General features: G+C 47.3%; 15 non-coding genes across 15 annotated transcripts in view; 5 read left to right on the forward strand and 10 right to left on the reverse strand.

Annotated features, from left to right (window-relative positions):
* Positions 1-276: 276 nt before the first annotated feature.
* On the reverse strand, positions 277-440 carry LOC148739069 (U1 spliceosomal RNA). Its single transcript, XR_015997870.1, has one exon. It is a non-coding gene; the product is annotated as a U1 spliceosomal RNA (small nuclear RNA).
* A 211-nt stretch (positions 441-651) lies between these two features.
* On the reverse strand, positions 652-843 carry LOC148739070 (U2 spliceosomal RNA). The gene has a single exon (XR_015997674.1). It is a non-coding gene; the product is annotated as a U2 spliceosomal RNA (small nuclear RNA).
* A 469-nt stretch (positions 844-1312) lies between these two features.
* Positions 1313-1431, forward strand: LOC148739071 (5S ribosomal RNA). Its single transcript, XR_015998174.1, has one exon. It is a non-coding gene; the product is annotated as a 5S ribosomal RNA (ribosomal RNA).
* Positions 1432-2402: 971 nt separating this feature from the next.
* LOC148739072 (U1 spliceosomal RNA) lies at positions 2403-2566 on the reverse strand. The gene has a single exon (XR_015997872.1). It is a non-coding gene; the product is annotated as a U1 spliceosomal RNA (small nuclear RNA).
* Positions 2567-2777: 211 nt separating this feature from the next.
* Positions 2778-2969, reverse strand: LOC148739073 (U2 spliceosomal RNA). Its single transcript, XR_015997675.1, has one exon. It is a non-coding gene; the product is annotated as a U2 spliceosomal RNA (small nuclear RNA).
* A 469-nt stretch (positions 2970-3438) lies between these two features.
* On the forward strand, positions 3439-3557 carry LOC148739074 (5S ribosomal RNA). The gene has a single exon (XR_015998175.1). It is a non-coding gene; the product is annotated as a 5S ribosomal RNA (ribosomal RNA).
* Positions 3558-4528: 971 nt separating this feature from the next.
* On the reverse strand, positions 4529-4692 carry LOC148739075 (U1 spliceosomal RNA). Its single transcript, XR_015997873.1, has one exon. It is a non-coding gene; the product is annotated as a U1 spliceosomal RNA (small nuclear RNA).
* A 211-nt stretch (positions 4693-4903) lies between these two features.
* On the reverse strand, positions 4904-5095 carry LOC148739076 (U2 spliceosomal RNA). Its single transcript, XR_015997676.1, has one exon. It is a non-coding gene; the product is annotated as a U2 spliceosomal RNA (small nuclear RNA).
* A 469-nt stretch (positions 5096-5564) lies between these two features.
* On the forward strand, positions 5565-5683 carry LOC148739077 (5S ribosomal RNA). Its single transcript, XR_015998176.1, has one exon. It is a non-coding gene; the product is annotated as a 5S ribosomal RNA (ribosomal RNA).
* A 971-nt stretch (positions 5684-6654) lies between these two features.
* Positions 6655-6818, reverse strand: LOC148739078 (U1 spliceosomal RNA). Its single transcript, XR_015997874.1, has one exon. It is a non-coding gene; the product is annotated as a U1 spliceosomal RNA (small nuclear RNA).
* Positions 6819-7029: 211 nt separating this feature from the next.
* On the reverse strand, positions 7030-7221 carry LOC148739079 (U2 spliceosomal RNA). The gene has a single exon (XR_015997677.1). It is a non-coding gene; the product is annotated as a U2 spliceosomal RNA (small nuclear RNA).
* A 469-nt stretch (positions 7222-7690) lies between these two features.
* LOC148739080 (5S ribosomal RNA) lies at positions 7691-7809 on the forward strand. Its single transcript, XR_015998177.1, has one exon. It is a non-coding gene; the product is annotated as a 5S ribosomal RNA (ribosomal RNA).
* A 971-nt stretch (positions 7810-8780) lies between these two features.
* On the reverse strand, positions 8781-8944 carry LOC148739081 (U1 spliceosomal RNA). Its single transcript, XR_015997876.1, has one exon. It is a non-coding gene; the product is annotated as a U1 spliceosomal RNA (small nuclear RNA).
* A 211-nt stretch (positions 8945-9155) lies between these two features.
* Positions 9156-9347, reverse strand: LOC148739082 (U2 spliceosomal RNA). The gene has a single exon (XR_015997678.1). It is a non-coding gene; the product is annotated as a U2 spliceosomal RNA (small nuclear RNA).
* A 469-nt stretch (positions 9348-9816) lies between these two features.
* LOC148739083 (5S ribosomal RNA) overlaps positions 9817-9860 on the forward strand; it is a 119-nt gene continuing 75 nt past the window's right edge. Inside the window, exon 1 of the ribosomal RNA XR_015998178.1 lies at positions 9817-9860. This exon is cut by the window's right edge and continues 75 nt beyond it. This is a non-coding gene — a ribosomal RNA (5S ribosomal RNA).

The following is a 9860-nucleotide window of genomic DNA, read 5'->3' on the forward strand; positions in this document are numbered from 1 at the left end:
CATCTATCTACAACAGCTCTACTCACATCCTCACAAAAACTCACCTTCATTTACAATCACTTCTATTCCTCCAAATCTCTCTGCCAACACGCAGGCCACTTCTGTCTGTCTCTCTTTCTTTCCATGGCTTTTTGCTTTCTTTTTCCCTTGCTGCTCTTCTTCTCTCTTCATTCCAGTTCCAGTTCCAGTTCACCCTGTTTAACGGTCAACTCCAAAATCAAGATCAATTCATTAGTCAGTCAGGGGTTAAGGGCAAGATATTTTACATCAGCTTTTCGGGGACGAGCGCGAACGCAGGTCCCCACTACCAGAAATTATACGCTCGAGTTACCCACATTTGGGGTAATCGCAAGGGTCAACCCAGTCCAAGTGCAATGAAAGGGCCTCGCCTTGAGAGGACTGCCTCCTTGATCACAGTACCTCCCGCGTCAGGTAAGTATGCCTGAAAGGCATACGCTTGCCGTGGTAAAACTCTCCCTCACCTATGTCCTTGTGGTACTGCTTTGCACGCTTCAAATCAGCCAGTGTCAGTTGCCGCCTTGGCCCGTCATGTCTTTTTCCGCCTTCCCTTTGGAGCTGCAGGGCTCCTGTGCACAGAAGAGAATGCTATAGTCATTATTTTTCCTTTCATTAAATGTGTCTTCCCCAAAAGGGAAGTGGGCCACACTCGGAGGTAGTGCTATACCGAGGCAACCCGTGGCTGGGACGAGGCAAGCCTCTTTTCCACAGCCCAGTTCCAAAAATCAGTTTAATATATGAGCTACTCAATGAGCAGCGTATCAGATATTAAGCTGATAAGAACAGATACTACACTTGATCTTAGCCAAAAGGCCGAGAAGCGATACCCACCAATACCCTCAATCAAGGGGGTGGTAGAGGGATCCTTCCCACAGTATATGGTGGATAGTAGCAGGTAGCCCCCAGAAGCCCTTGCGAGTCCCAAAAACGGACCCAGTGGCTCATCGGTTGGTAATCTTCTCATTGTAACTTTAAGACGCCAGCCACATACACTTAACTAACAAGATGGTGTTCTTTAGAATATTTACCAAACTTGATTTATCTCTATACTCCCCCCCCCCACCCCACCCCCAGTGAGATATATTGCCTCAAATGGACGCTTCTCAAGATGTGCGCGGGCTCTAGGAGATGACGTTTGGCTTAGGGTCTAGGCTACCAAATTTAGGGTTAGGGTAACGATTTTGGGGTTAGGGTTAGGGTAACGATGTTGGGGTTTAGGGTTAGAGTAACCAAATTAGGGCTAGTACAGATCAAACATAACCGATAACCAGCCAAATTTCAGCTGTTTTCCCTTGTCTACGACCATACCACAGGGAAAGCACCGGTTCTCGTCCGATCACCGAAGTTAAGCCCTGTCGGGCGGGGTTAGTACTTGGATGGGTGACCGCCTGGGAATACCCCGTGTTGTAGGCTTCATTTTTTCCTTTGCTTACTCTCTCAACGTTTTATCCGGGTAAACCGCTTCCGATACTCACGGCGTCCCGTAGACGAGTGAGGAGTAAAAGAAAAACTAACATAACAGGGAGGAGAGAAATCATTTTGCCACAACTTGCCGAGCTTGTGGCCAAAATCATTTCCCAATGCAAGAGAGCGAGCAAACGAAGGAGCGATGGCGCGCGCTCGAGATCTCAACACATTGTTGTGACAAATTCCACATTTGTACGTGACATCGAATCATTCGCACGCTCCCACGAATCACAAATAGGAAAACACGCACACTTTTACAGCACTTTCAAGGCCTCAAGACATGTCAAAACATTCCCACGATTAATAGAGGCGGATGGATTCAAAGTGACTGAAACGAAGCGAAGCGGCAACAGGTTCCACATTTTTACTTACTCGTCTGCCTCTTTGTTTGCTCGCTCGCTGGAACGAACGTTCCCTCCTCTCGCTCGCTCGCAATAAGAAATACATGACAACAAAACCTCGCCTGCCACAGGTATGGTTGACAATGTACTCACGTTTCTAAAACAAATGCTTTTCTTGCCCATGTATCGTTCGTTCTTTGCTTAGTCCATCCGTCGGTTAGTTAGTCAGTCACTCCTCCGCTTGGTTTCCTCTCCTTTTCTTTCGCAAACAAACGAACAAAATAATGCAGAAAGCACACACATCTATCTACAACAGCTCTACTCACATCCTCACAAAAACTCACCTTCATTTACAATCACTTCTATTCCTCCAAATCTCTCTGCCAACACGCAGGCCACTTCTGTCTGTCTCTCTTTCTTTCCATGGCTTTTTGCTTTCTTTTTCCCTTGCTGCTCTTCTTCTCTCTTCATTCCAGTTCCAGTTCCAGTTCACCCTGTTTAACGGTCAACTCCAAAATCAAGATCAATTCATTAGTCAGTCAGGGGTTAAGGGCAAGATATTTTACATCAGCTTTTCGGGGACGAGCGCGAACGCAGGTCCCCACTACCAGAAATTATACGCTCGAGTTACCCACATTTGGGGTAATCGCAAGGGTCAACCCAGTCCAAGTGCAATGAAAGGGCCTCGCCTTGAGAGGACTGCCTCCTTGATCACAGTACCTCCCGCGTCAGGTAAGTATGCCTGAAAGGCATACGCTTGCCGTGGTAAAACTCTCCCTCACCTATGTCCTTGTGGTACTGCTTTGCACGCTTCAAATCAGCCAGTGTCAGTTGCCGCCTTGGCCCGTCATGTCTTTTTCCGCCTTCCCTTTGGAGCTGCAGGGCTCCTGTGCACAGAAGAGAATGCTATAGTCATTATTTTTCCTTTCATTAAATGTGTCTTCCCCAAAAGGGAAGTGGGCCACACTCGGAGGTAGTGCTATACCGAGGCAACCCGTGGCTGGGACGAGGCAAGCCTCTTTTCCACAGCCCAGTTCCAAAAATCAGTTTAATATATGAGCTACTCAATGAGCAGCGTATCAGATATTAAGCTGATAAGAACAGATACTACACTTGATCTTAGCCAAAAGGCCGAGAAGCGATACCCACCAATACCCTCAATCAAGGGGGTGGTAGAGGGATCCTTCCCACAGTATATGGTGGATAGTAGCAGGTAGCCCCCAGAAGCCCTTGCGAGTCCCAAAAACGGACCCAGTGGCTCATCGGTTGGTAATCTTCTCATTGTAACTTTAAGACGCCAGCCACATACACTTAACTAACAAGATGGTGTTCTTTAGAATATTTACCAAACTTGATTTATCTCTATACTCCCCCCCCCCACCCCACCCCCAGTGAGATATATTGCCTCAAATGGACGCTTCTCAAGATGTGCGCGGGCTCTAGGAGATGACGTTTGGCTTAGGGTCTAGGCTACCAAATTTAGGGTTAGGGTAACGATTTTGGGGTTAGGGTTAGGGTAACGATGTTGGGGTTTAGGGTTAGAGTAACCAAATTAGGGCTAGTACAGATCAAACATAACCGATAACCAGCCAAATTTCAGCTGTTTTCCCTTGTCTACGACCATACCACAGGGAAAGCACCGGTTCTCGTCCGATCACCGAAGTTAAGCCCTGTCGGGCGGGGTTAGTACTTGGATGGGTGACCGCCTGGGAATACCCCGTGTTGTAGGCTTCATTTTTTCCTTTGCTTACTCTCTCAACGTTTTATCCGGGTAAACCGCTTCCGATACTCACGGCGTCCCGTAGACGAGTGAGGAGTAAAAGAAAAACTAACATAACAGGGAGGAGAGAAATCATTTTGCCACAACTTGCCGAGCTTGTGGCCAAAATCATTTCCCAATGCAAGAGAGCGAGCAAACGAAGGAGCGATGGCGCGCGCTCGAGATCTCAACACATTGTTGTGACAAATTCCACATTTGTACGTGACATCGAATCATTCGCACGCTCCCACGAATCACAAATAGGAAAACACGCACACTTTTACAGCACTTTCAAGGCCTCAAGACATGTCAAAACATTCCCACGATTAATAGAGGCGGATGGATTCAAAGTGACTGAAACGAAGCGAAGCGGCAACAGGTTCCACATTTTTACTTACTCGTCTGCCTCTTTGTTTGCTCGCTCGCTGGAACGAACGTTCCCTCCTCTCGCTCGCTCGCAATAAGAAATACATGACAACAAAACCTCGCCTGCCACAGGTATGGTTGACAATGTACTCACGTTTCTAAAACAAATGCTTTTCTTGCCCATGTATCGTTCGTTCTTTGCTTAGTCCATCCGTCGGTTAGTTAGTCAGTCACTCCTCCGCTTGGTTTCCTCTCCTTTTCTTTCGCAAACAAACGAACAAAATAATGCAGAAAGCACACACATCTATCTACAACAGCTCTACTCACATCCTCACAAAAACTCACCTTCATTTACAATCACTTCTATTCCTCCAAATCTCTCTGCCAACACGCAGGCCACTTCTGTCTGTCTCTCTTTCTTTCCATGGCTTTTTGCTTTCTTTTTCCCTTGCTGCTCTTCTTCTCTCTTCATTCCAGTTCCAGTTCCAGTTCACCCTGTTTAACGGTCAACTCCAAAATCAAGATCAATTCATTAGTCAGTCAGGGGTTAAGGGCAAGATATTTTACATCAGCTTTTCGGGGACGAGCGCGAACGCAGGTCCCCACTACCAGAAATTATACGCTCGAGTTACCCACATTTGGGGTAATCGCAAGGGTCAACCCAGTCCAAGTGCAATGAAAGGGCCTCGCCTTGAGAGGACTGCCTCCTTGATCACAGTACCTCCCGCGTCAGGTAAGTATGCCTGAAAGGCATACGCTTGCCGTGGTAAAACTCTCCCTCACCTATGTCCTTGTGGTACTGCTTTGCACGCTTCAAATCAGCCAGTGTCAGTTGCCGCCTTGGCCCGTCATGTCTTTTTCCGCCTTCCCTTTGGAGCTGCAGGGCTCCTGTGCACAGAAGAGAATGCTATAGTCATTATTTTTCCTTTCATTAAATGTGTCTTCCCCAAAAGGGAAGTGGGCCACACTCGGAGGTAGTGCTATACCGAGGCAACCCGTGGCTGGGACGAGGCAAGCCTCTTTTCCACAGCCCAGTTCCAAAAATCAGTTTAATATATGAGCTACTCAATGAGCAGCGTATCAGATATTAAGCTGATAAGAACAGATACTACACTTGATCTTAGCCAAAAGGCCGAGAAGCGATACCCACCAATACCCTCAATCAAGGGGGTGGTAGAGGGATCCTTCCCACAGTATATGGTGGATAGTAGCAGGTAGCCCCCAGAAGCCCTTGCGAGTCCCAAAAACGGACCCAGTGGCTCATCGGTTGGTAATCTTCTCATTGTAACTTTAAGACGCCAGCCACATACACTTAACTAACAAGATGGTGTTCTTTAGAATATTTACCAAACTTGATTTATCTCTATACTCCCCCCCCCCACCCCACCCCCAGTGAGATATATTGCCTCAAATGGACGCTTCTCAAGATGTGCGCGGGCTCTAGGAGATGACGTTTGGCTTAGGGTCTAGGCTACCAAATTTAGGGTTAGGGTAACGATTTTGGGGTTAGGGTTAGGGTAACGATGTTGGGGTTTAGGGTTAGAGTAACCAAATTAGGGCTAGTACAGATCAAACATAACCGATAACCAGCCAAATTTCAGCTGTTTTCCCTTGTCTACGACCATACCACAGGGAAAGCACCGGTTCTCGTCCGATCACCGAAGTTAAGCCCTGTCGGGCGGGGTTAGTACTTGGATGGGTGACCGCCTGGGAATACCCCGTGTTGTAGGCTTCATTTTTTCCTTTGCTTACTCTCTCAACGTTTTATCCGGGTAAACCGCTTCCGATACTCACGGCGTCCCGTAGACGAGTGAGGAGTAAAAGAAAAACTAACATAACAGGGAGGAGAGAAATCATTTTGCCACAACTTGCCGAGCTTGTGGCCAAAATCATTTCCCAATGCAAGAGAGCGAGCAAACGAAGGAGCGATGGCGCGCGCTCGAGATCTCAACACATTGTTGTGACAAATTCCACATTTGTACGTGACATCGAATCATTCGCACGCTCCCACGAATCACAAATAGGAAAACACGCACACTTTTACAGCACTTTCAAGGCCTCAAGACATGTCAAAACATTCCCACGATTAATAGAGGCGGATGGATTCAAAGTGACTGAAACGAAGCGAAGCGGCAACAGGTTCCACATTTTTACTTACTCGTCTGCCTCTTTGTTTGCTCGCTCGCTGGAACGAACGTTCCCTCCTCTCGCTCGCTCGCAATAAGAAATACATGACAACAAAACCTCGCCTGCCACAGGTATGGTTGACAATGTACTCACGTTTCTAAAACAAATGCTTTTCTTGCCCATGTATCGTTCGTTCTTTGCTTAGTCCATCCGTCGGTTAGTTAGTCAGTCACTCCTCCGCTTGGTTTCCTCTCCTTTTCTTTCGCAAACAAACGAACAAAATAATGCAGAAAGCACACACATCTATCTACAACAGCTCTACTCACATCCTCACAAAAACTCACCTTCATTTACAATCACTTCTATTCCTCCAAATCTCTCTGCCAACACGCAGGCCACTTCTGTCTGTCTCTCTTTCTTTCCATGGCTTTTTGCTTTCTTTTTCCCTTGCTGCTCTTCTTCTCTCTTCATTCCAGTTCCAGTTCCAGTTCACCCTGTTTAACGGTCAACTCCAAAATCAAGATCAATTCATTAGTCAGTCAGGGGTTAAGGGCAAGATATTTTACATCAGCTTTTCGGGGACGAGCGCGAACGCAGGTCCCCACTACCAGAAATTATACGCTCGAGTTACCCACATTTGGGGTAATCGCAAGGGTCAACCCAGTCCAAGTGCAATGAAAGGGCCTCGCCTTGAGAGGACTGCCTCCTTGATCACAGTACCTCCCGCGTCAGGTAAGTATGCCTGAAAGGCATACGCTTGCCGTGGTAAAACTCTCCCTCACCTATGTCCTTGTGGTACTGCTTTGCACGCTTCAAATCAGCCAGTGTCAGTTGCCGCCTTGGCCCGTCATGTCTTTTTCCGCCTTCCCTTTGGAGCTGCAGGGCTCCTGTGCACAGAAGAGAATGCTATAGTCATTATTTTTCCTTTCATTAAATGTGTCTTCCCCAAAAGGGAAGTGGGCCACACTCGGAGGTAGTGCTATACCGAGGCAACCCGTGGCTGGGACGAGGCAAGCCTCTTTTCCACAGCCCAGTTCCAAAAATCAGTTTAATATATGAGCTACTCAATGAGCAGCGTATCAGATATTAAGCTGATAAGAACAGATACTACACTTGATCTTAGCCAAAAGGCCGAGAAGCGATACCCACCAATACCCTCAATCAAGGGGGTGGTAGAGGGATCCTTCCCACAGTATATGGTGGATAGTAGCAGGTAGCCCCCAGAAGCCCTTGCGAGTCCCAAAAACGGACCCAGTGGCTCATCGGTTGGTAATCTTCTCATTGTAACTTTAAGACGCCAGCCACATACACTTAACTAACAAGATGGTGTTCTTTAGAATATTTACCAAACTTGATTTATCTCTATACTCCCCCCCCCCACCCCACCCCCAGTGAGATATATTGCCTCAAATGGACGCTTCTCAAGATGTGCGCGGGCTCTAGGAGATGACGTTTGGCTTAGGGTCTAGGCTACCAAATTTAGGGTTAGGGTAACGATTTTGGGGTTAGGGTTAGGGTAACGATGTTGGGGTTTAGGGTTAGAGTAACCAAATTAGGGCTAGTACAGATCAAACATAACCGATAACCAGCCAAATTTCAGCTGTTTTCCCTTGTCTACGACCATACCACAGGGAAAGCACCGGTTCTCGTCCGATCACCGAAGTTAAGCCCTGTCGGGCGGGGTTAGTACTTGGATGGGTGACCGCCTGGGAATACCCCGTGTTGTAGGCTTCATTTTTTCCTTTGCTTACTCTCTCAACGTTTTATCCGGGTAAACCGCTTCCGATACTCACGGCGTCCCGTAGACGAGTGAGGAGTAAAAGAAAAACTAACATAACAGGGAGGAGAGAAATCATTTTGCCACAACTTGCCGAGCTTGTGGCCAAAATCATTTCCCAATGCAAGAGAGCGAGCAAACGAAGGAGCGATGGCGCGCGCTCGAGATCTCAACACATTGTTGTGACAAATTCCACATTTGTACGTGACATCGAATCATTCGCACGCTCCCACGAATCACAAATAGGAAAACACGCACACTTTTACAGCACTTTCAAGGCCTCAAGACATGTCAAAACATTCCCACGATTAATAGAGGCGGATGGATTCAAAGTGACTGAAACGAAGCGAAGCGGCAACAGGTTCCACATTTTTACTTACTCGTCTGCCTCTTTGTTTGCTCGCTCGCTGGAACGAACGTTCCCTCCTCTCGCTCGCTCGCAATAAGAAATACATGACAACAAAACCTCGCCTGCCACAGGTATGGTTGACAATGTACTCACGTTTCTAAAACAAATGCTTTTCTTGCCCATGTATCGTTCGTTCTTTGCTTAGTCCATCCGTCGGTTAGTTAGTCAGTCACTCCTCCGCTTGGTTTCCTCTCCTTTTCTTTCGCAAACAAACGAACAAAATAATGCAGAAAGCACACACATCTATCTACAACAGCTCTACTCACATCCTCACAAAAACTCACCTTCATTTACAATCACTTCTATTCCTCCAAATCTCTCTGCCAACACGCAGGCCACTTCTGTCTGTCTCTCTTTCTTTCCATGGCTTTTTGCTTTCTTTTTCCCTTGCTGCTCTTCTTCTCTCTTCATTCCAGTTCCAGTTCCAGTTCACCCTGTTTAACGGTCAACTCCAAAATCAAGATCAATTCATTAGTCAGTCAGGGGTTAAGGGCAAGATATTTTACATCAGCTTTTCGGGGACGAGCGCGAACGCAGGTCCCCACTACCAGAAATTATACGCTCGAGTTACCCACATTTGGGGTAATCGCAAGGGTCAACCCAGTCCAAGTGCAATGAAAGGGCCTCGCCTTGAGAGGACTGCCTCCTTGATCACAGTACCTCCCGCGTCAGGTAAGTATGCCTGAAAGGCATACGCTTGCCGTGGTAAAACTCTCCCTCACCTATGTCCTTGTGGTACTGCTTTGCACGCTTCAAATCAGCCAGTGTCAGTTGCCGCCTTGGCCCGTCATGTCTTTTTCCGCCTTCCCTTTGGAGCTGCAGGGCTCCTGTGCACAGAAGAGAATGCTATAGTCATTATTTTTCCTTTCATTAAATGTGTCTTCCCCAAAAGGGAAGTGGGCCACACTCGGAGGTAGTGCTATACCGAGGCAACCCGTGGCTGGGACGAGGCAAGCCTCTTTTCCACAGCCCAGTTCCAAAAATCAGTTTAATATATGAGCTACTCAATGAGCAGCGTATCAGATATTAAGCTGATAAGAACAGATACTACACTTGATCTTAGCCAAAAGGCCGAGAAGCGATACCCACCAATACCCTCAATCAAGGGGGTGGTAGAGGGATCCTTCCCACAGTATATGGTGGATAGTAGCAGGTAGCCCCCAGAAGCCCTTGCGAGTCCCAAAAACGGACCCAGTGGCTCATCGGTTGGTAATCTTCTCATTGTAACTTTAAGACGCCAGCCACATACACTTAACTAACAAGATGGTGTTCTTTAGAATATTTACCAAACTTGATTTATCTCTATACTCCCCCCCCCCACCCCACCCCCAGTGAGATATATTGCCTCAAATGGACGCTTCTCAAGATGTGCGCGGGCTCTAGGAGATGACGTTTGGCTTAGGGTCTAGGCTACCAAATTTAGGGTTAGGGTAACGATTTTGGGGTTAGGGTTAGGGTAACGATGTTGGGGTTTAGGGTTAGAGTAACCAAATTAGGGCTAGTACAGATCAAACATAACCGATAACCAGCCAAATTTCAGCTGTTTTCCCTTGTCTACGACCATACCACAGGGAAAGCACCGGTTCTCGTCCGATC

This window comes from Stylophora pistillata, chromosome 2 (genome assembly GCF_964205215.1).
Source record: "Stylophora pistillata chromosome 2, jaStyPist1.2, whole genome shotgun sequence".
In the NCBI taxonomy this organism is placed as follows: Eukaryota; Metazoa; Cnidaria; class Anthozoa; order Scleractinia; family Pocilloporidae; genus Stylophora; species Stylophora pistillata.